This window comes from Gorilla gorilla, chromosome 1, assembly GCF_029281585.2.
Source record: "Gorilla gorilla gorilla isolate KB3781 chromosome 1, NHGRI_mGorGor1-v2.1_pri, whole genome shotgun sequence".
Taxonomy (NCBI): domain Eukaryota; kingdom Metazoa; phylum Chordata; class Mammalia; order Primates; family Hominidae; genus Gorilla; species Gorilla gorilla.
The window spans coordinates 78,772,025-78,795,970 of NC_073224.2; the positions used below are offsets into that span (position 1 = coordinate 78,772,025).

Here is a 23,946-nt window from a genome sequence, read left to right on the forward strand (position 1 = left end):
CAGATGTTTTTGAAACCAGGGATTTCATGCAGCAGAGAGATTGCCATGATTGATTTGTTCCTGTACTTACTTTACTTTATTTTTTGTATTTTTTTTTTTGAGAATCTCAAACGGAAAGGGTTGATTAATCATAATCTTCATTTCAAAGTACATTTTCATTGTTGGGCCATGGACAGCTGATCTTTTGTTTTTATGTCTGTATATTTATGAATGTCTGTATTGACTTATTCCCTTTCCCCTCATTTCCCACTGCCTCTCCCCACCTTTTCCTTCCTTCTGAGCCAGTCTGTGATGACTTTGATATGCATCTTTGGATTTGCATTTCCTTGTAAAACAAATAGAGTTAATTTGTGTGTTAATTTCTTTTTAAGTTACATAAATGGTGTTATGCACTAGACCTTGTTCTGTTTCATATAACTCAGTCGGTGCTTTTTAAGATCCATCTGTGTTGCTGTTCCTGTATCCAGTTCATTGCTTCCCACTGTTACATCGTGGTGCATCGTATGCATCCACCACAGTTTACAGATTCATTTTCTACTGATAAACTTTGCGGTTGACTTGATGCCCTAATAAAATCATAATAATCAGTATGGCAGTAAACAGCCTTATTGCACAACCTTAGGGACTTGTGCAAAGGTCACGTTGGGGTTATTTTCCCAGGTGTAGATTGTTGGGTCATAGGATGTATGCATACTTAATTTGACTGCCAGTTACTCTCCAGAATGACTTGACCAGTTTATGCCTCTATCATCAATCAGTATGTGAGAATTCTTGTTTATTTGTCACCCTGTTGATATGTCCAACATTCAGAATTTTGCCAAACTGGTAAGGCGTAAAGTGGCATCTTACTATTTTACTTTGAATTTTCCTGATTTCTAATACATTTAAGTATCTTTTTATATATTTGGTATCCGTTCAGGTTTCCAGTGCTTTGAATTGCAATTTAAGCTCTTTGTGTAGTTTTCTATTTGGCTTCCTGTCTTTGGGTTTTGTTCTTGTTTTTTTGAGATGAGGTCTTGCTCTGTCACCTAGGCTGAAGTGCAGTGGCACAATCATGGTTCACTGAAGGCTACCTCTGGGCCTCAAGCAATCCTCCCATATTCAAGTGAGTTCCCACCTCAGCCTCCTGAGCAGCTGAGACTACAGGCATGTGCCACCATGCCTGGCTAATTAAAAAAACCTTTTTAATAGAGATGGGGTCTCCCTGTGTTCCCCAGGCTGGTCTCCAATTCCTGGGCTCAAGCGATCCTCCCAACATGGCCTCCTGAAATGCCGGGATTACAGGTATGAATCACCACGCCTGGCCTTCCTGTCTTTTTCTAAGTTGCAAACGTTCCTTGTGTAATCTGTGGCTCTCAAACTTTGATGTGCATATAAATCACCTGGGAATCTTTTTAAGATTCAGATTATGGGCCGGGCGCGGTGGCTCACGCCTGTAATCCCAGCACTTTGGGAGGCCGAGGCGGGTGGATCACGAGGTCAGGAGATCGAGACCATCCTGGCTAACACGGTGAAACCCCGTCTCTACTAAAAATACTAAAAAATTAGCCGGGCGTTGTGGCGGGCGCCTGTAGTCCCAGCTACTGGGGAGGCTGAGGCAGGAGAATGGCGTGAACCCAGGAGGCGGAGCTTGCAGTGAGCCGAGATCGCGCCACTGCACTCCAGCCTGGGCGACAGAGCGAGACTCCGTCTCAAAAAAAAAAAAAAAAAAAGATTCAGATTATGATTCAGTAAAGACAGGATGGGGCTCAAGCCTGTGCATTTCTTATAAGCTCCCAGATGATGTGGAAGCCTGGGGTTCTTGTACCACCCTTTGAGTAGCAAAGTTCTAGATGTTAGTTTGAGACTTTGCAAAAGTCTCCTTCCACATTTGTCATGCTACTATCACTTTTGTCTAGATTTAATTGCTTTTTGTCTAGATTTAATTGCTTCACAGCTCTAAAAAAATCCTCTGAGCTCCACATAGTCATCTTTACCCCCAGCCCCTGAATCCCTGGCAGGCACTGATCTTTTTACTGTCTCTACAGTTTTGCTTTTTCCCGAATGTCATATGGTTGGATTTAGACTGCATCTAGCCTTTTCACACTGGCTTCTTTCACTTAGAAACATGCACTTAAGGTTCCTCCATGTCTTTTCTTGGCTTGATGGATCATTTCTTCTTATCACAGAATGATATTTCATTGTATAGATGTACCACTGGTTGTTTTTCCATTTACCTATTGAAGGACATTTTGGTTGCTTCCAAGTTTTGGCAATTGTGAATAAAGGTGCTATAAACATTTATGTGCAGGTTTTTATATGGACATACATTTTCGGATCATTTGGGTAAATACCTAGGAGTGAAATTGCTGGATTGTATGGTAAGGATATGTTTAGTTGTGTAAGAAACTGCCAAACTGTCTTCCAAAGTGGCTGTACCATTTTGTATTCCCTCTAGCAGCAAATCGGAGTTTCTATTGCTCTACATCGTCATCAGCATTTACTGTTAGTGTTTTGGATTTTAGCCATTCTGGTCGGTATGTAGTGGTATCTCATTGTTGTTTTAATTTGCAATTCTCTAGTGACATATGATGTTGGGCATCTTTTTATATACTGATTTGCCATCTGTATATCTTCTTTGGTGAAGTGTCCGTTCAGATCTTTTGCCTGCTTTTTATTGTTAAGTTTTAAGAATTCTGTGTATATTTTAGATACACGTCCTTTATCAGATATGTGTTTTGCAGAGCTTTTTCTCCCAGACTGTGGCTTGTCTTTTTATTCTTTTAACAGTGTCTTTTGCGGAGCATAAGTTTTTAACTTTAATGAAGACTACTTACCCATTTTTTTTTCATGGATTGTGCTTTTTTGGTGCTGTATCTAAAAACTCATTGCTAAACCAAGGTGACCTAGATTTTTCGCTATATTTTCTTCTGGAAGTTTTATAGTTTTGCATTTTACATTTAAGGTCTATGATCCATTTTAAGGTGTTTTTTGTGAAGAGTATAAGGTCTAATATCTAGATTCATATTTTTGCATGTGGCTATGCAGTTTTTCCAGCACCATTTGTTGAAAGACTATTCTGTCTCCATTGAATTGCTTTGCTCTTTTGTCAAAGATCAGTTAACTATATTTGTATGGGTCTATTTTTGGGCTCTCTATTCTATTCCATTGATCTGTTTGTCTATTCTTTCACCAATATCACACTGCCTTGATTACTGTAGCTGCTTTTAAATATATGTTTTGTAACCTTGTACTTCCTTAAAAATGATTCAAGATAGATTACAATTTCAGTTACATAGGAAGTAGGACAATTTTAATAAAAAGACAAAAATTATTAAACATAAAAATACTGATTCTTCTGCCAGTGGCTCCATTCTTTCAAAAGCTGGAAAACAAAGCACTATTACAGTGGTGTATGAACAGGCCTAGGGCTTTTTACCGTCTGGCATTTATCTGACAACACTGAGAATTATACATTTAGAGAAATACTGAGGCTGAGTTATTCTTGAATGTTATTGTTTTCCTTTGCATTTGTGATAACTAGTTAGTGTTGCATAGTTAGTTATAGTTCATTGGAGATACATCTTAATACTTTAGTTATTTTATTACTTGATCCTGCATCAAATGTTTGTTGAAATATCCATACATGCAAATCTGACCACATTCTTTTGCATTTTGTTTTAGGTCAATGATGTCTTCCTTCATGTGATACAGGGGAAATCCGTGGGCAAGGTGCTTCTCGCTCTTAAATAAATCCTTGCCTGAGCAGCAGAGTTAACATGTCCAGATCAAAACTCCACATCTTTCCCCAAAACCTGATTTCCCTTCTGTGTTTCCAAAGGTGTTACCACTTTCCTTACTAATCCAGGTTTAAAATCTTGGAGTCACCTTTGAATATGTTTACTAATTGCTCCTAATTAATATGATTATATAGTTTATTGTCCAAACCTTTTTGAGAGTAAAAGGGTGCCATTAGTAATTACATCAGGAAAACATATCCCAGGCAAACCAGAATATATGGTCAGCCTACTTGATGCATTATGAAATGCAGTGATTGCCGAGTTCTGTCATTCTCACCTCTAAGATATCTCTCATGTCCATATCCTCTTTTCCATTCTGACTAATTAAGCCTCAACTGCTATCACCAGTGACCTTCTAACTGCTTTTCCTACCTTTAAGCTATTCTCACCCCCTCCATCCTTGTGATGCATTATTGCCATGGTGATCTTCCCGAAGCATAGCTCTGACTATGGCCCATCATAGCTCTGACTATGGCCCATCTCAGAAAACCTACAGTGGCTTACCATTGCCTGATGGTGGAGTTCAGAGCCCTTGAGCTAGCATTTCATTATGACCGTGATTTTTCCCCGCACCACTTTCCAGCCTTGTGGTCCACAATTCCACTGGGCCTTAAGTATGTACTGAACTTTCCTGCCTCCCTCATTTTGCTCTGCTTGTGCAATTTTTTCCACCCTCCATCTCTGTCAAACGTAAGCCTTCCTGACCTCTAAGACCTACCTTTGTCATGTACCTTTACCCTCAGGCAAGGAGCAATCTCTTCTCTTCCTCTTCTACCTTGCTGTAGCTTCTCCCCAAGGATTTATCAAATTCTGCCTTGAATCATAGGGAACAGCATGTGTAGTGGAATGAACACAGGCCTCTGAATCCAAGATATGAGTTTAAATCCCAGCTTTGGAGGTGGTTACTTAAGGTCTCAGTGCCTTCATTCTTCTTCCTATATAAAGTAGATATTACAATATCTAACTTACAGAGTCATTGGGAGCTATACATGCAGCGATTGGGTAAAGCACCTGGCACATGGCAAGCGATTAGCAAATGCTGGTTACTTCTACTTCTTTCTCTTCCCTTTTCTCAGTCTATCATAATTTCCTTGAGAGCAGGCACCATGTCTTACTTACCCTTGTATTTCCCACAGTGCTTCCCATAGTGAGTTACCCTTAGTAAATACTCAGTAAGTTGAATTGAATTTAAATTACCCGTAAGTCTTAAAATGTGGGATTAAATTAAGAATATATTGTCCTGGAAATACCCAAATGTCTATCGATGGATGAATGGATAAACAAAATGTGGTATACACATAATGGAATATTATTCAGCCTTAAAAAGGAATGAAATTCTGACATGTGTTACAATATGATGAACCTGGAAGACATTATATGTGAAATAAGCCAGACAGAAAAGGACAAATACTATATGATTCCACTTATATGAAGTACCTAGAGTAGTGAAATTCATAGAAACAGAAAGTACAGGTTGACATCCAAAATCTGAAATGAGAAATGCTCCAAAAACTGAAACTTTTTCAATGCCGACACGATGCTCAAAGAAAATGCTAATTGGAGCATTTCAGATTTTGGATTTTTGGATTTGGGATGCTGAACTGGCATAATGTGAATATTCCAAACTCTGAAAAAATCTGAAGTCTAAAACACTTCTGGTCTCAAGAATTTTGGAAAAGGATACTCAATGTGCAACATGTAGAATGGTGGTTGCAAGGTGGGAGGAGAGAATGGAGAGTTACTGTTTAATGGTACAATGTTTCCGTTTGGGCAGATGGAAAGTTTTGGAGATGTGTGATGGTTATGGTTGCCCAACAATGGGAAGGTACTTAGTACTGCTTAACTGTGCACACTTAAAAATGGTAAAAATGATAAATTTTGTGTATATCTTAAAACAATAAAAGAAGTTTTTAAAAAAATCATGTTATCTTCCTTTCTAAGTGAATCCATTCAGGGAGGAGAACAGGGAGTGTGTGTAGCGTGCCTACCTTAGGTTGAAGTCAGCTCCAGTCTCTGCCGGCATCCTGGTTTGTTGGGAGAGGTCCTGTACTTTTGCTGGGTGCTAAACATTGTGCTCTATTCCTCCTACTGCATGAGTGATAATTCTCAGAAAGGAGGAGGTGGCATGGGGATAAAAACAGGCACCTGACACAACAGGGAGATGTGGGTACTTCCACTTATTCTTGATGAAGTCCGCTTCCAATAAATGTGGTAAGAGGCTTTGTTTAGAAAAAATATATATTTTTTTGAAGAATAGAATGGTAAAATAGGGATTAACATTTGAGGAAAGAATTTAAAATGGAGAAATTAGCAGAAGGAAGAGGGAGGAGAAAGATGTCAGGGAAATCACCCACGTGTGTGTTGTGGGCCACGTGGTGCCTCCACAACGGCCAGCGCACATGCTGCCGCCTCTTCCGTGTCTCAGGGGGTGTGTTTCAGCCTTCTGGGAGCTTCATGCCCTGTGATTCCGTTTCATAATAGGCTTCTTCTCACTTCCCTTCCCCCAACCCCATTTCATCTTAATATGAACTACTTTTATATTTAAATGAAAGTTGATTTTCAAAAATATTAAGAAAGTAAACTTTGAGCCTTATTTTAGAGTTTTCTAACACCCTTTGGCATAACTGAAGACATGCTGGATAGATCGTGGGAGAGAAGACAAATCAGGATTGGGAAAAGTGTATGAGCCCAGCCAGGAGCTGCCTTTTCTGCTGCTGAGAGCTGATCAGTACGTGTCACAAGTAATAAAGATCTATTGTCCCTGGTTCACTAACATCAAAATGACTTAAATAGAAAGAGACAGTCATTTAGGAGAATGAGTTTTTTCAGATTTAACAAGTTTTGGTTAGAACCCCTAATGACCTGTTCTCTGCTTGCCTCTGTTCCTGTTTCATTGGAATGATTTGATTTGAAAGCATTTGACTCATATTTTAGTCATCGTTTGGTTGTTCTACCATCTGAGCGATTAGTTAGTCTGAAAAAAGAATCAATGCAGCTCCAAGTGACAGTATTTATTCTATATTCACAGACTTTTCCCAGCGCTTCCTCGTAGGCTGCTGCTGGAGGAATCATGCCCACACGCCCACCTCCCCTTTTTCAGTAACTGTGGGTCTCTCCACCTGCACATACTTCTCTCCAAACCAAAGTGAGGTTTTCTGCCATTAGCCGTGGAATGATCCTATCTATGCACCACCAGTATATTTGTCCCTGCTCTTTCCTCTGTAATCTGTGTGAATTTAGAAAATGACCTTTTCTATTTGAGTTATGGTAAAGATAATAAGGGCTGCTATTTGAGAAGTAAAGGATAGTGAGGTGCCTTCATGTACTCAATTGTATTTAATTTAAAACAATTGGAGTAAACTAAGAAAAATTCATTTTATTATTTCTTTTTCTTATTTTCCTTCCAAGTTTATATAAAGGAATCAATGAGCAATGACTTTTTTTTTTCTTTTTTTGAGATGGAGTCTCACTCTGTCATCTAGGCTGGAGTGCAGTGGCGCGATGGAGTCACTGCAAGCTCTGCCTTCCGGGTTACGCCATTCTCCTGCCTCAGCCTCCCGAGTAGCTGGGACTACAGGCGCCTGCCACCACATCCAGCTAATTTTTGTATTTTTACTAGAGACGGGGTTTCACCATATTGGCCAGGCTGGCCTTGGACTCCTGACCTCAAGTGATCCACCCACCTTGGCCTCCCAAAGTGCTGGGATTACAGGTGTGAGCCACCGTGACAGGCCAGCAGTGACTTTTTGAAATCTCTTTTGTTTATAAAAGTGATGTGAGGGGAAGACCGAATTAAACAAACAAATTCTGGCATTTCCATTTGTTCTCTTCCATTTCACGTCTTCATCAGAGCTTATTGCTAGATTGAAGGTCTGACTTGGAAATTAGCTTGTTTCTAGAACTGTATCCTTGTTGAGGAATCATATACAAAGTGGCTTTTTTTCCTTTTTTGCACTGTATTTAGAAATGATCATTTTCTTGAACTTTGGTGAACTACATCATTATTTTAGAAATGGCATTTTAAAAATAATTACAACAATACCATATAGTCACTGGAAAAAGTCAAACCACCCAGAAATTTATAAGTAGAAATTGTTATCCTATTTTTCCTCTTTCTTGTCTCATTTCCATTCTCCCAGGAAAGCACTGCAAGCAATTCGTTGTTAGTCTTGACTCTTGCAAACCTTTTTAAATACAGGCCCCCTCCACACTCCCTCCACAAACACAGAGGTTTTTTTTTTTTAAATAAAGATATATAAGTTTTAAAAATAGTATGCATACTGTTCTGTAATGTGCTGTTTTAAATTTAAAATATAGACATTCATATTAGTATATAGAGTTATCTCTTTTTAACAGCTGCTTAGTATTCCATAGTGAGGAGGTATATAATATATAATCATTTCCTTATTAGTGAGCTTATTCACATAAATGTTTATCAATGTGCCTCTATGTGAGCAAAAGTTTACAAATCTAGTGGGGGAGACAAACATTAATCAAATATATAAAATCATGCTAAACTGATGCCATCTGAGGTCTAATGGAGGAATTCAACTCAGGAAGGTCAAGAAACGTTCCCTGAGGAAAGACCTTTGAGCCTCTATCTGAAGATGGAAGCTTCTAGGAATTTAATCCTAGAGATTTAGATATGGAAGAAAGGGAAGAATATTCCCGGACCCTGTGAGTAGTGAAAGCACAGTGAATAAAGGGAGCTGAAAGGAGGCTAGTGGGGCTGAAGCTTGAGGAATGCAGGCAACTGTTGTGAGATGAGGCTGGCAGTGGGGACCAGGTTAGGCAGGGATGTGCAAACAAGTTATGGGAGTTTTGACTTTACCCTAAAAGCGAGGGGTGCCATTGCAGTGTTGTAAGCAGAGGTGAAACAGGGGCAGCATGACCAGAATGGCCTTTTGGAATCCCTTCAACTGTAGTGGGGAGAAGGGATTAGAGAGGAATGGACAGCTAGGAGTTCATTAAAGTCCAAATGAAAGATGGTTGTATCTTGGACTAAGGTGGTGGTGATGGGGAAGGAGAGAAATGGACAGAAGGCAGAGCTATGCGGGAGATGAAAGTGAAAGGACTTGGTGTTAAATTGGGTATAGGGGTAAGGAGGAGGAAAGGAGAGGGAAATGTCAAGACGACTCCTAGCTCCTAGATGTTTGAGAAGAGGGACATCAAAATTGGGTTTTGGCAGTGGAGATGGGCTATGATGGGGCAAAAGGTTAAGTTTTGTAAATATTGAGATTTACAGGACATGTTAAATACCTATCTGGGACTCAGAAGAGAGATGTGGCCTGGAGATACAACTTTGGGAATCATTTGCATGAAGGTGATATTGATGCCTGTGGTGTGGCTGAGATTATCCATGGAGAGTGTGTAGGGTGAGAAAAGAATAGGGTATAGGCTAGTCTTGAACATGTTTCCTTTCAATAGAACCATGTAATATTTCATAACTGTGCTGTTTACCACTAAAAGTCTTAGAAGGGGTAGTTTGGTGATTTAAAATAAGTGCCAAGTGAATATAAGGAAGGATGCACTGCACAGTTGCAAAAGCACCGTCCTCTTCATGAAGGGCCAGGGACTGGGACTCTAATTCCAGCTCTTTGATCTTAGTCTAGTTACCTTTTTACTGTTTTCATGTGAAAAATAAGGATCACATGTTTTCTCTACCTTGCATGGTTCATGTGAGGGTCAAATGAGATAATGTATGTAAAAGTGCTTTGCAAGTTATTTTCATAATAGATTACAAGGTTGACTTTTACCAGTGTATTTAAATTCATTGCGGAGTTCAATTCATTTCATTTTATTGGAGCAAAAAGATGTATATTTTTTCAGCATATGCTGGGCTGACATGGAGCAAAAGAATTGTTTGATTTTTAAAATGATCCCTCAAATATTTTTACATTTTAACTAAAGCCATTGTGCTCTTTTATACAGAAGAATAGACAGAGTGATGGGAGCCCAATGATCTGATGTACTTCAAAGAATTACAGAGCCAGACAAGGTCTAGAGAAGGACATGTAAGTCGATCAAGAGGCTAGAGAGCATTCTTTGTGAGCGATGATAAAAGAATTAGAACTCTTCATTCTGGAAAGAAAGACATGGGCTGAGGGGGGAATATGATTGAGATTTACAAGATAACGAAAACCTAGGATAAAAATATGAACTTATTACATCCCAGAGCATAGGAACTACGGATGACTTTAACATTTTAAAGAAATAGTTTTAGGGCAAAGTAAAAATAGCACTTTTTAACAGAAGAAGAGTAAGCATATAGAACTTACTACTCTTAAAGTTTGCTAAGACCAAAAGCAAACATTGTAAGAGATTTATATTGTTGGAGGATAGATTCATAGGAGATTATAAAATGAAACCAAAACTATTTGGTTAAATCTCCCTAATCTGTTAGGATGAGGATAGGGAATGACTATTAAACTTTCCTGTCTCTATCTGGCATCCTTATCTAAATCAAGATTCCTGAGTGTACATGCTGGAGAGCAGAGAGCATAGAATTTGGGCTCAGGGGCCTGGCTGGCTGCAAGTATTACCTCTGTGACTTTAGAGAATCATTTCTCTTCTGTGTACCTCAGTTTACTCATCTGTTAAAAAAAGGAAGAGGGAAGGTAGTATAAACTATTATGAGAGATTCAAAGGAAGTGGTGTTTCTGAAAGTGTTTTGTCATTGATAAATAGGTTTATCCTTCAAATGTAATAATTTCCTCTTTTATTGCAGCATTTCCAGTTCTATGCCCTTCAGGTGGGATGAGCTTTACCGTGCCCGTCCTGCCCCTAGCCGAGTTAGGGAGCGGTACTCGCAACTCAGAAATAGAGAGGACGGAGGGCAGGGAAGAATCCCTGGTCCTCTAAGGAGGTGGAGAGAGTGCAGACACCCCTTTTCTGATACCCCTTTCCCTCTCTGGGAAGATCTGGTGGGTAAACTAAAGAACTAAAAGTAGGGAGAACTTTCCAAACATCTTTCTTCTCCTTTAGATGTTTTGGGTGATAAGATGCCACTTAAAAGATGGGGGTGTTTGATCTCGGGTAACTTCCAGGGTTCTTGTGGATCTTAGGAACCCTGAAAAAGGCCAGTACAGGGGCTGGATGAGAAAAACCATGGGGACTTGTTTCTTATGGCTATCATTGGTTTAGGATTTAAGGGAGAGAGAAAAATATTGCAGTTCTCTAAGGCGGGAAAGCTGATGGAGATCTGGGAGCAGGGGAAGTATGTCTTACCAGGAGGATCCTTTAAGCTCCATGTGTATCTCTTGGGAATATGACTTTGACAGAGGGGGTACACAGCAGCAGGAAGAGAGAACTGATAACAGATAACTTCCCATCTCTTCCATAGCAGATATGAATTACTTCACCTGGCTTTCAAGCACTACATCATACAATCTCATCTGGTCTTACTTCCCATGTGGTATGGTGGAGAAAGAATGGCTCATAAGCCAGGAAACCTTGGATTTGAATTTTTGCTTCACCACTAATTAGGTCTGTGAGAGCTCAGTTTCCCATGTATAAAATGATGATAATAGTAATGGCCTTATCATTGAGTTGCTATGGGGATCAAATAAGATTATATTTGCAAAGTGCTTAGCATAGTGCCTGGCACATCATGGACCCTAGATAAGTGCCAGCTTTTGTCATGACCCACCAGTATCCTCTTCTGTAAGTAGACTGATTGCTAGACTATGAGCTCTATGAAAGTGGGGATCGGGATGCATCTTGTCCACCATGGTGTCTGGTGCATGCCAGAGCCTGGAGGAACAAGTCTCCCTGTACCAAGATTCTGTCATTCCTTTCTATGCAAGTTGTATCCATTCAGGGCCCAGTTGAAGGCTCATTTCCTCAGTGAAGCCAGCTTATATTGATCTTTCTTTCCTCAGAACTCCCTTAGCAATTCAGTCCTCAGATAGCCATAGATTCGCATATTTGACTTGCTGCCTTGTATATGTTAGTCCTGTCCTTCAGTGATGTTCAGCTAACGGTGAAACTTGCTATGATCCAGGTCTTGGATTAGAGATGCGACCAAGGAGTCAATTCCTTAGATGCGGGACTTCTATTATATCTGATACTTTTCCCCCTGCATGGGATTCAGTGCAGGAAAGTGCCTGTCTTGCCTCAGACCTGAGGAAAACCTACTGTTTTCATGTGCTGCATTGACATGTGACACAGTGGAGTGCTTTGCAGGAACCTCTCCCTTTGAGGGGGACATATTTTCTGGCACTTACAACTAGAATTCCTTCCTCATTCCTAGCACCTTTGACTTGATGGAAAAGCTGTGCAGGGCGTTAGTGTTATTGCTGATTTGTCACAATAAACATAAAGCAGCACTCAGAATATCTTTCTCAATATTAAAACAGCATTTACATGCCAGTTGGTGCCACTTTCACATAACATACCACGCTTGCTTAAAAGATTCCCCTTCCTTTCCTTTTGTTCTGAAAATTGCGAGAGCCAGTGGTAGAAGCTGGGACAGGTTTGCTGAATTTCTTCCTCCCTTTCTTCTCTCAAGAAAGGGTGAAGGGCAATGCCTTTCTGGAGGCAGTGTGAGGGAGTGGCACTAGCCCTTGCACGTCTCCTGCTTTGCATTTCTGCTCATGTCTCAGGTCCATTTTCTGATTCCAGGCCACCCTTTACAGATATGATGGAGCCAGGAACCACTGTGATCCACCAAGGATATCTCCCTACAGCTTCCAAATCAGGGTCAATAACCTGCTCTTCCTATAGAACAGCTCTCTTTTGACTTCAGCTTGTAAAAATTCTGATTTATTTATTAATTTCATTTTTATCCTCTCTTTTGCTTTAAAGGTTATCTTTTTTAAGTTAAAAATAACCACAAGGAGACCTTGTGATCCTCTTCTCACTGTCCCAGATATTTTAAGAGCAGATATTTTAAGAGACTGACAGCCGCTTCTCATCTGGGGATTCAGGCCAGCTCTCAGGAGCTGATGAGCTAAATGTAATAATAAAATATTAATCCTATTTCCCATACATGAACCACTCTTCTTGTTTTCCCTTACCTATCCAGACCCTACTCATCCTTCAGTGCATTGTAGAAAAAGCCTTGGAATTGGGGATAAAGACTTGTGCTCAATTCTCGACTTGGAAATTTTTGCTATCTGACCTTGAGCAAGCCACTTCATGTCTGTGAATCTTGGTTTCTTCACCTGTAAAACAGGAATGCTGAGACTCTCTCAGGGTGAATGTAGAGGGTTCAGGGTCCAGCCAGCCTGGTGACTGGAATATACAGAATGGAAATACCAAACTCCAGAAAGCCGAATTTGAGTAATCCTCAATCTTTGATCTCTCCTATTTTTGTATTTCTGTGTTATTGAGTAATCCTCAATCTTTGATCTCTCCTATTTTTGTATTTCTGTGTTATTGAGTCTATCTACATCATACAATTTAACAATTAACTATATCCTGTCCTTAATATGTGGCTCTAGTTTTCTTCACATCCCCAACTAGTGGGTAAGCACAGGAGGGCGCTGGGCATTTTATTTTTCCTGTGTTAACATTGCAATATTAGGCACTTAATTCTTGATAATTGATAGATGGAGTACTTTACCCATTTAACGAAATTAGGCTTCTGCCACACAACACAAGTTATTTTTGTTGTCTTGATTGGTCCAGTTTCACTGCTTGTTGCTAATGATGAGCTAGCAGGACATTTTTTAGGCTTTCATTCTCTTGTCAGATTGTGGCTTCTCATCAAATACATGCAATATGTGTATTCAAAGACACTGCTGACCTGCTATGAACAGAGAGTTGACTTGTTTATCCACTGTGACGATGCATTTTCCCGGTGGAGCTTTGTTTTCTCTCTCAAATGGGTTTGAAGAGGCCCATGGAGCTGTGTTTGTGCCTGCTGAGACTGTCTTTCCCCTGCCCTGACACAGAGGGCCACAAAAGAGGCCTATGGCTGACCCTCTTCTGGCTGTGACATGCTCTCAGTGGAATTCATAGTGGCCCAAAGAGCTGGTGTTATTTAGGTGGGAACCCCATTCCCAGATGTCACATCGCTTTCACCAACTGCCTGCTGTGAGTTGAATTGTGTCCCCCAAAAGATATGTTGAAGTTCTAGCCTGTGGTATATGTGAATGTGACCTTATTTGGAAATAGGGTATTTGCAAATGTAATCAAGTTAAGATTAGGCCATACTGGATTGGCTCGAGGCGTAAATCCAGTGTCTGCCATCTTTGTAAGGAGAGAGAGGGATTTGGCCACACACAGAAGGAAGATGGCCGTGTGAAGATGGAGGCAGAAATTGGGCTGATGCAGCTACAAGCCAGAGAATGTCAAGGCTGGTTGGGAGCCACCCGAAGCCAGAAGAGGCAGGAAAGGTTCTCCTCTAGAGGCTGCAGAGGGAGCGTGACCCTGCCCACACCTCGATTCCAGACTTCTAGGCTTCAGAATCATTGGAGAATACATTTCTGTTGTTTTAGGCTACAAAGTTTGTGGTAATTTGTTATGGCAGCCACAGGAAACTAATATGCTGCCCAAGAGTCTAAATAAAATACAAAAGAGAAGCTCTAATTAGAATAGGTTACCCACCTTCCCCTGAAAGTCCTTGATCCTAATCCCGCTGTGCCCTACCTGGTGATTACCTGAGTACAAGGCTCCCAGGCCCTTCCCCTACACAGCTCTGTATGGTTCCTTATTTGACTTCATCTCCCAGGCGCCTGACCCCTAGCCCCTTCCTCTATATCCTCAACCTCACTGTTGTGCTCTAAATGATGCCTGACTAGCTCCTGGGGACAGGGGGCCACCCCTCAAATGTACCAGGGCCTGTTGGTGGGGTAGGTATCTGCATTGCTCCTCATGGCCACTCCCAGGCTATGCTTCTCCCTAACCCTCCCCTGAGCTTGGAAGCACAGGCCATGGGAATCTGTGTAAGCCTCTTGTGCCGTGGCCTCTTACCAGCCTGCTGTCACTCTTCCCACTGAGTGAAGCTTTGAGCCCCTGCCGGCTCTCCTTTCCTCTTCTCTTGGTGATTGCATTGTTCACGTAAGTCAGTCAGTCCCACCCCTGGCCGCGCTTTACAATTGTCTGGGAAGATTTTAAAAATGCCCACCATTAAGCTTCTGTCCTCCTCTTTCCCTGTTTCTACCCAATTAAGCCCGAATCTTTGGGGAGTTGGAGGCATGTGTATTTTTATTTTATTTTATTTTTTGAGACAGGGTCTCAGTCTGTCACCCAGGCTGGAGTGCAGTGGCGCCATCTTGGCCTACTGCAACCTCTCCCTCCTGGGTTCAAGCAATTCACCACCTCAGCCTCCTGAGTAGCTGGGACTATAGGCACACACCACCATGCCCGGCTAATTTTTGTATTTTTTGGTAGAAACAGGGTTTCACCATTGGCAGGCTGGTCTCAAACTCCTGACCTCAAGTGATCCACCTGCCTCGGTCACCCAAAGTGCTGGGATTACAGGTGTGAGTCCCCACACCCAGATGGCATGTGCATTTTTTAAGAGCTCCCAGGTCATTCTAGAATGTGGCCAGGTTTGAGAAGCTGGTGATGCAGGTAGTATTCTGGCCTCTTGATTTCTTACCTTCCTTAGTGCCAGCAGCCCTTCCTCCCCCCTCAGCCACCCACTCTCAGTCATGCTGTGGTGATTGGCTTTCCTAGTATTTGTTCCAACCTCAAAAATGTTGATTTCTGGCATCCTACTCTGACCACCACCTCCTCACTTCCAGTTCCTCCTTCTAGAACCCCAACTCTGACCATCATCTGGCCTCACCAGGTTCCCTAATCCATATACTTTTTCGTTGTCCATCATGACCCTCAGGTTCCCCTTTTATCCTTCCTTTCCCAGCCTGAGTCCACGGTCCCTGTTCAACTCCCTGGCTCTCGTGTTTCTCTGATGCTTTCCCCTGGCAAACCCCAGACCTGATAAAAATCTACTCACCAATTCAGGTCTGCATCCAGGCACCAAATCTCAGAGTGTGGCTGGATAAAAATACATAGCTGGCTTACTGGTCTTAATTTTATGCACAGAGTGCAAGTGGATTCTCAGTGGTGCCTGGCAGTGCTGCCTCATTTCCCTAGTTAATTCACTTTCCTATTCTTTGAGAGGCTATTTTACACCTTCTCTCTCCAAACCAACTCCCTCTAGTATCTCTGCCTCCTCACTCTTCCAATAGGCACAGCTCATTTCTGCCTCCAGACGTTTGCACTTACAGTCACTCTGTCTTCTACATTTCCCCCTGCCATTCTTGCCACAAAAAACCCCTCACCGGATTCATTTCCACTTCTCAAAGAAGTATTCCCTGACTTCTCTGCCTAAAATAGCCTCCCATCCGGGCCCTGATGCTCTCTATCCTCTGACCCTTCCTTATGCACTTACCCCCGCTGGCATTACATGATGGGTTTATTTTTGTTTGCTTGTCTCCCTCCCTCCCTCCCTGGTGCCTAGGCTCCATGCAGGCAGCGCCCTTCTGGTCTATCTGTTTCACCTCTACACCCATTACACCAGGGACAGTGCCTGGCACACAGCCAGCTCTCGGCGAATGAACCAGTGAATGGATGAGCAGAGGAATGGGTCTATGTTGTATATTTTTGAACTGCTGACTTGGGAGGAAGTATAAACAGGGATTAAAAGTTCAAGCTCTTGATCCATACTAGACCTAGACTCAAAGTCTGGTTCTTGAGACGGAGTCTTGCTCTGTAGCCCAGGCTGGAGTGCAGTGGCGCGATCTCAGCTCACTGCAAGCTCCACCTTCCGGGTTACGCCATTCTCCTTCCTCAGCCTCCCGAGTAGCTGGGACTACAGGCGCCCGCCACCTCGCCTGGCTAATTTTTTGTATTTTTAGTAGAGATGGGGTTTCACCATGTTAGCCAGGATGGTCTTGATCTCCTGACCTTGTGATCCGTCTGCCTCGGCCTCCCAAAGTGCTGGGATTACAGGCGTGAGCCACCGCACCCAGCCGACTCAAAGTCTGGTTCTATCCTTGCTAGCTGTGGGCCATTGAGCAAATTACCCACCTTCTCTGAGCTTCAGTTTTCTCACCTATAATAGAAGGGGATGGATGACAGTAGCTACATCAAAGGGCTGCTGTGTGGATTGCATAAAATTATATACATATAAAAAACAGCACAAAGCTGACAAACTGTAAGCACTCAACAATTGTTAAATAATAGCATAACAATTTACTAATTACTATTAAGTTAGAGGTATAGACCATAGGCTGCAGCAATTGTCTAAATGCTTTACTGGTAATGATTCAATCACTCTTCACAACAACCTTTGAGGTAGTTACTACTAACCCCTTTTCACAGATAAGGAAGCTGAGGCCCAGAGAGATTCAATGATTTACCTGATATCATGGAACTAGAGAGTGGCAGAACCAGGACCCAGCCTGGCAGTACGGCTTCAGAGCCCACACACATAACCATTGTGATATACTGCCTTTGCTCTAAAAAGGGGCTTTTCACATTTTACATAGTCACTCCTGAGGAGTTCAAGATGTTTTCCCAATACTTGACTCAGACTCGTGGTGGATAAACGTGAGATTTCTCGTCTACTGTAAATAAGTAATTTAGCTTAAGTAGTGGAGATTAAAATTCTTTCGAGAAGAAACATTTATACTTACTATTTTCTGCCATGAGTTTTGGTTTAGTGAAGTCTGAGCTAATACTTCCAATCTGCTGGTGATGTTGGAAAGGATGTGCCTATGACACCAAAAGTATGTATTTAGAAGCACATCAGTTATTGCATTTTGTTTGTTTGTTTGTTTTTGAGACGGAGTCATGCTCTGTCGCCAGGCTTGAGTGCAGTGGTGTGATCTTGGCTTACTGCAACCTCCGACTTTTGGGTTTGAGCCATTATCCTGCCTCAGCCTCCCAAGTAGCCGGGACTACAGGCGTGTGCCACCACACCCAGCTAATTTTTGTGTTTTTAGTACAGACAGGGTTTCACCATGTTGGCCCGCATGGTCTCGATCTCTTGACTGCCTGCCTCTGCCTCCCAAAGTGCTGGGATTACAGGTGTGAGCCACCACGCCTGGCCCAGTTATTGCATTTTTCACTTTTTTTTTTGGTTTGTTTTTGTTTTAGAAATGGGGGTTTTGTTATGTCCCTCAGGCTGGTCTCGAACTTCTGGCCTCAAGCAATCCTCCTGCCTTGGCCTCCCAAAGTGTTGGGGTTACAGGTGTGAGCCACCATGCCCAGCTTTTCTTTTTCTTTTCTTTTTTTGAGATAAAGTCTCGCTCTGTCGCCCAGGCTGTAGTGCAATGGCACGATCTTGGCTCACTGCAACCTCTGCCCCCAGGTTCAAGTGATTCTCCTGCTTCAGCCTCCTGCTTTCATTTTTATTCTATTGTTTAGTTACATGCAGACAAGTCTAGTAACCTCCCTAATTTATCCAAGCTGTCTGGACCAAAGAAAATGCAGGTCTATGAGTATGTGGATGTACGCTTTTTGCACATATTCCAAATGTATCTCTTTTTAAATAGGGAACATGTGTGGGAAATGAGGCTGCAATATTGTCTTAGGATTGGGGGTCACAAGTTCCATGTAAACTAAAGCTCAATATTATCAAATAGGAGCCTGTGTAATACAAATGTTCTTAAATATGTACAACATTCGCAGATAAGAAATCTTTTAATATTCCTTCTTATTTCTTTTTTCACGAATCTTTTTTTCTCCACCACCCCAAGTTAATTTGAATTCATCTCCCACTGCTGACCTCTCATAGCACTTAATGTTGATATCACACACTTGGCATTTGTTCACATTCTGCTCTTTATGGATATCTACTTGTATCCTTAATTTCGTCTAGTTGAGTAATTATTAACAACCTAAAGGAGAATAAACTAATTGCGAGACAAGATGGCAAATGCAGGCCATATTTAATTATTCTTTGCATAAATCTCAGGAAGTGCTCTTTGCACACAAAGCAAGAATATGGTAATTATGAGTGTCTTTTCTAATTATGACAAGCCACTTTCCACAAGAACTGCTTTTAATATTTGCAGCACGATGTTTTGGGATCTTTGAGAGCCAAAAGCCCTGAGTTCTACTGTGCGACCTTGGCAAGTTATTTAACCTTTCTGAATCTCTAATTTATTTTATTTTTTTTGAGACAGGGTTTCATTTTGCTGTCCAAGCTGGAATGCACTGGTGTGATCACAGCTCACTGTGGCCTCAACCTCTTGGGTTCAAGTGATCCTCCCACCTCAGCCTCCCAAGTAGCTGGGACAATAGGCACACCACTATGCCTGGCTAATTTTTGTATTTTTTGTAGAGAGAGGGATTCGCCATGTTGCCCAGGCTAGTCTTGAACTCCTGAGCTCAAGTGATTCGCCTGCCTCAGCCTCCCAAAGTGCTGGGATTACAGGTAAAAGCCGCTGTGCCTGGCCTGAATCTCTGATTATTTCTATCTAAAATTATGGGTTGAATTAGAGATAAATGCTATGGTTTGATTGTTTGTTTTCCCCCACAATTAATATGTTGAAATCCTAACTCCCAAGGTAATGGTATCAGGAGGTGGGGACTTTGGGAGGTGATTAGGTCATGAGGGTGGAACCATTATTAATGGGATTAATGCCCTTACAAAAGAGGCCTGAGGGATCTCAGTCATCCTTTCCACCATGGGAGGTCACAGTGAGATGTCTGCATATGAGGAATGGGTCTTCATGAAACACTCAATCCGCCATCCTCTTGAGCTTGGACTTTTGAGATGCCAGAACTGTGAGGACTAAACAGCTGTTTATAAGCCACACAACCTATGATATTTTGTTATAGCAGCCCATACAAACTGAGACAAGATCCTTTAGGATTACAAAAAATGTTTAGGACTCTACTTTGAATTATTTTTGTAGTGGAAGTAAAAGAACATTTCTTTTTAAAAAGTTATTTCTTTTTCTTTTTTTTGTTATTATACTTTAAGTTCTAGCGTACATGTGCACAATGTGCAGTTTTGATACATAGGTAGACATGTGTCATGTTGGTTTGCTGCACCCATCAACTCGTCATTTACATTAGGTATTTCTCCTAATGCTATCCCTCCCCCAGCCCCCCAACCCCTGACAGGCCCCAGTATGTGATGTTTCCCACCCTGTGTCCATGTGTTCTCATTGTTCAATTCCCACCTATGAGTGAGAACATGTGGTGTTTGGTTTTCTGTCTTTGTGATAGTTTGCTGAGAATGATGGTTTCCAGCTTTATCTATGTCCCTACAAAGGACATAAGCTCATCTTTTTTATGGCTGCATAGTATTCCATGGTGTATATGTGCCACAGTTTCTTAATCCAGTTTATCATTGTTGGGCATTTGGGTTGGTTCCAAGTCTTTGCTATTGTGAATAGTGCCGCAGTAAACATATGTGTGCATGTGTCTTTATAGTAGCATGATTTATGATCCTTTGGGTATATACCCAGAAATGCGATTGCTGGGTCAAATGGTATTTCTAGTTCTAGATCCTTGAGGAAATGCCACACTGTCTTCCACAATGGTCGAACTAGTTTACACTCCCACAAACAGTGTAAAAGCGTTCATATTTCTCCACATCCGCTCCAGCATCTGTTGTTTCCTGGCTTTTTAATGATTGCCATTCTAACTGGAGTGAGATGGTATCTCACTGTGGTTTTGATTTGCATTTCCCTGATGACCAGTGACGATGAGCATTTTTTCATGTGTCTGTTGGCTGCATAAAAGTCTTCTTTTGAGAAGTGTTTGTTCATATTATTTACCCACTTTTTGATGGGGTTGTTTGCTTTTTTCTTGTAAATTTGTTGAGTTCTTTGCAGATTCTGGATATTAGACCTTTGTCAGTTGGATAGATTGCAAAAATTTTCTCCCATTCTGTAGGTTGCCTGTTCACTCTGATGGTAGTTTCTTTTGCCATGCAGAAGCTCTTTAGTTTAATTAGATCCCATTTGTCTATTTTGGCTTTTGTTGCCATTGCTTTTGGTGTTTTAGACATGAAGTCCTTGCCCATGCCTATGTCCTGAATCGTATTGCCTAAGTTTTCTTTTAGGGTTTTTATGGTTTTAGGTCTAACATTTAAATCTTTAATCCATCTTGAATGAATTTTTGTATAAGGTGTAAGGAAGGGATCCAGTTTCAGCTTTCTACATATGGCTAGCCAGTTTTCCCAGCACCATTTATTAAATAGGGAATCCCTTCCCCATTTCTTGTTTTTGTCAGGTTTGTCAAAGATCAGATGGTTGTAGACATGTGGTGTTATTTCTGAGGCCTCTGTTCTGTTCCATTGGTCTATGTATCTGTTTTGGTACCAGTACCAGGCTCTTTTGGTTACTGTAGCCTTGTAGTATAGTTTGAAGTCAGGTAGAGTGATGCCTCTAGCTTTGTTCTTTTTGCTTAGGATTGTCTTGGCAATGCGGGCTCTTTTTTGGTTCCATATGAACTTTAAATTAGTTTTTTCCAATTCTGTGAAGAAAGTCATTGGTAGCTTGATGGGGATGGCATTGAATCTACAAATTACCTTGGGCAGTATGGCCATTTTCACAATATTGATTCTTCCTATCCATGAGCATAGAATGTTCTTCTATTTGTTTGTGTCCTCTTTTATTTCATTGAGCAGTGGTTTGTAGTTCTCCTTAAAGAGATCCTTCACATCCCTTGTAAGTTGGATTCCCAGGTATTTTATTCTCTTTGAAGCAATTGTGAATGGGAGTTCACTCATGATTTGGCTCTCTGTTTGTCTGTTATTGGTGTGTAGGAATGCTTGTGATTTTTGCACATTGCTTTTGTATCCTGGGACTTTGCTGAAGTTGCTTATCAGCTTAAGGAGATTTTGGGCTGAGACAATGGGGTTTTCTAAATATACAATCATGTCATCTGCAAACAGGGACAATTTGACTTCCTCTTTTCCTAATTGAATACCCTTTGTTTCTTTCTCTTGCCTGATTGCCCTGGCCAGAACTTCCAACACTATGTTGAACAGGAGTGGTGAGAGAGGGCTTCCTTGTCTTGTGCCAGTTTTGAAAGGGAATGCTTCCAGTTTTTGCCCATTCAGTATGATATTGGCTGCGGGTTTGTCATAAACAGCTCTTATTATTTTGTGATATGTTCCATCAATACCTAGTTTATTGAGAGTTTTTAGCACGAAGTGCTGTTGAATTTTGTCGAAGTCTTTTTCTGCATCTATTGAGATAATCATGTGGTTTTTGTTGTTGTTTCTGTTTATGTGATGGATTACGTTTATTGATTTGCATATGTCGAACCAGCCTTGCATTCCAGGGATGAAGCCAACTTGATTGTGGTGGATAAGCTTTTTGATGTGCTGCTGGATTTGCTTTGCCAGTATTTTATTGAGGATTTTCGCATCGATGTTCATCAGGGATATTGGTCTACAATTCTGTTTTTTTGTTGTGTCTCTGCCAGGCTTTGCTATTAGGATGATGTTGGTCTCATAAGATGAGTTAGGGAGGATTCCCTCTTTTTCTATTGATTGGAATAGTTTCAGAAGGAATGGTACCAGCTCCTCTTTGTACCTCTGGTTGAATTCAGCTGTGAATCTGTCAAGTCCTGGACTTTTTTTGGTTGGTAGGCTATTAATTATTGCCTCAATTTCAGAGCCTGTTATTGGTCTATTCAGAGATTCAACTTCTTCCTGGTTTAGTCTTGGAAGGTTGTGTGTGTCGAGGAATTTATCCATTTCTTCTAGATTTTCCAGTTTATTTGCATAGAGGTGTTTATAGTATTCTCTGATGGTAGTTTGTATTGCTGTGGGATTGGTGGTGATATCCCCTTTATAATTTTTTATTGCATCTATTTGATTCTTCTCTCTTTTCTTCTTTATTAGTCTTGCTAGCAGTCTATCAATTTTGTTGATCTTTTCAAAAAATCAGTTCCTGGAATCATTGATTTTCTGAAGGGTTTTTTGTGTCTCTTATTTCTTTCAGTTCTGCTCTGATCTTAGTTATTTCTTGCCTTCTGCTAGCTTTTGAATATGTTTGCTCTTGCTTCTCTAGTTCTTTTAATTGCGATGTTAGGGTGTCAGTTTTAGATCTTTCCTGCTTTCTCTTGTGGGCATTTAGTGCTATAAATTTCCCTCTACACGCTGCTTTAAATGTGTCCCAGAGATTCTGGTATGTTGTGTCTTTGTTCTCATTGGTTTCAAAGAACATCTTTATTTCTGCCTTCATTTCGTTATGTACCCAGTAGTCATTCAGGAGCAGGTTGTTCAGTTTCCATGTAGTTGTGTGGTTTTGAGTGAGTTTCTTAATCCTGAGTTCTAATTTGATTGCACTGTGGTCTGAGAGACAGTTTGTTGTAATTTCTATTCTTTTATATTTGCTGAGGAGTGCTTTACTTCCAACTATGTGGTCAATTTTGGAATAAGTGCAACGTGGTGATGAGAAGAATGTATATTCTGTTGACTTGGGGTGCAGAGTTCTGTAGATGTCTATTAGGTCTGCTTGGTGCAGAGCTGAGTTCAAGTCCTGGATATCCTTGTTAACCTTCTGTCTCGTTAATCTGTCTAATATTGACAGTGGGGTGTTAAAGTCTCCTATTATTATTGGGTGGGAGTCTAAGTCTCTTTGTAGGTCTCTCAGGACTTGCTCTATGAATCTGGGTGCTCACGTATTGGGTGCATATATATTTAGGATAGTTAGCTCTTCTTGTTGAATTGATCCCTTTACCATTATGTAATGGCCTTCTTTGTCTCTTTTTATCTTTGTTGGTTTAAAGTCTGTTTTATCAGAGAGTTGGATTGCAACCCTTGCTTTTTTTTGTTTTCCATTTGCTTGGTAGATCTTCCTCCATCCCTTTATTTTTGAGCCTGTGTGCATCTCTGCACCTGAGATGTGTCTCCTGAATACAGCACACTGATGGGTCTTGACTGTTTATCCAATTTGCCAGTCTGTGTCTTTTAAATGGGGCATTTAGCCCATTTACATTTAAGGTTAATATTGTTATGTGTGAATTTGATCCTGTCATTATGATGTTACCTGGTTATTTTGCCCGTTAATTGATGCAGTTTCTTCCTAGCATCAATGGTCTTTACATTTTGGTTTGTTTTTGCAGTGGCTGGTACTGGTTGCTCCTTTCCATGTTTAGTGCTTCCTTCAGGAGCTCTTGTAAGGCAGGCCTGGTGGTGACAAAATCTCTCGGCATTTGCTTGTCTGTAAAGGATTTTATTTCTCCTTCACTTATGAAGCTTAGTTTGGCTGGATATGAAATTCTGGGTTGAAAATTCCTT

General features: G+C 41.1%; 1 long non-coding RNA gene across 2 annotated transcripts in view; it reads left to right on the forward strand.

Moving 5' to 3' along the window:
• LOC129531620 (uncharacterized) overlaps positions 1–5,698 on the forward strand; it is a 32,419-nt gene extending 26,721 nt beyond the window's left edge. For both annotated transcript variants that reach the window (XR_010135357.1, XR_008676905.2), the window contains one exon: positions 3,664–5,698. This is a non-coding gene — a long non-coding RNA (uncharacterized lncRNA). The remainder of the gene's footprint in view (positions 1–3,663) is intronic.
• Positions 5,699–23,946: the final 18,248 nt, after the last annotated feature.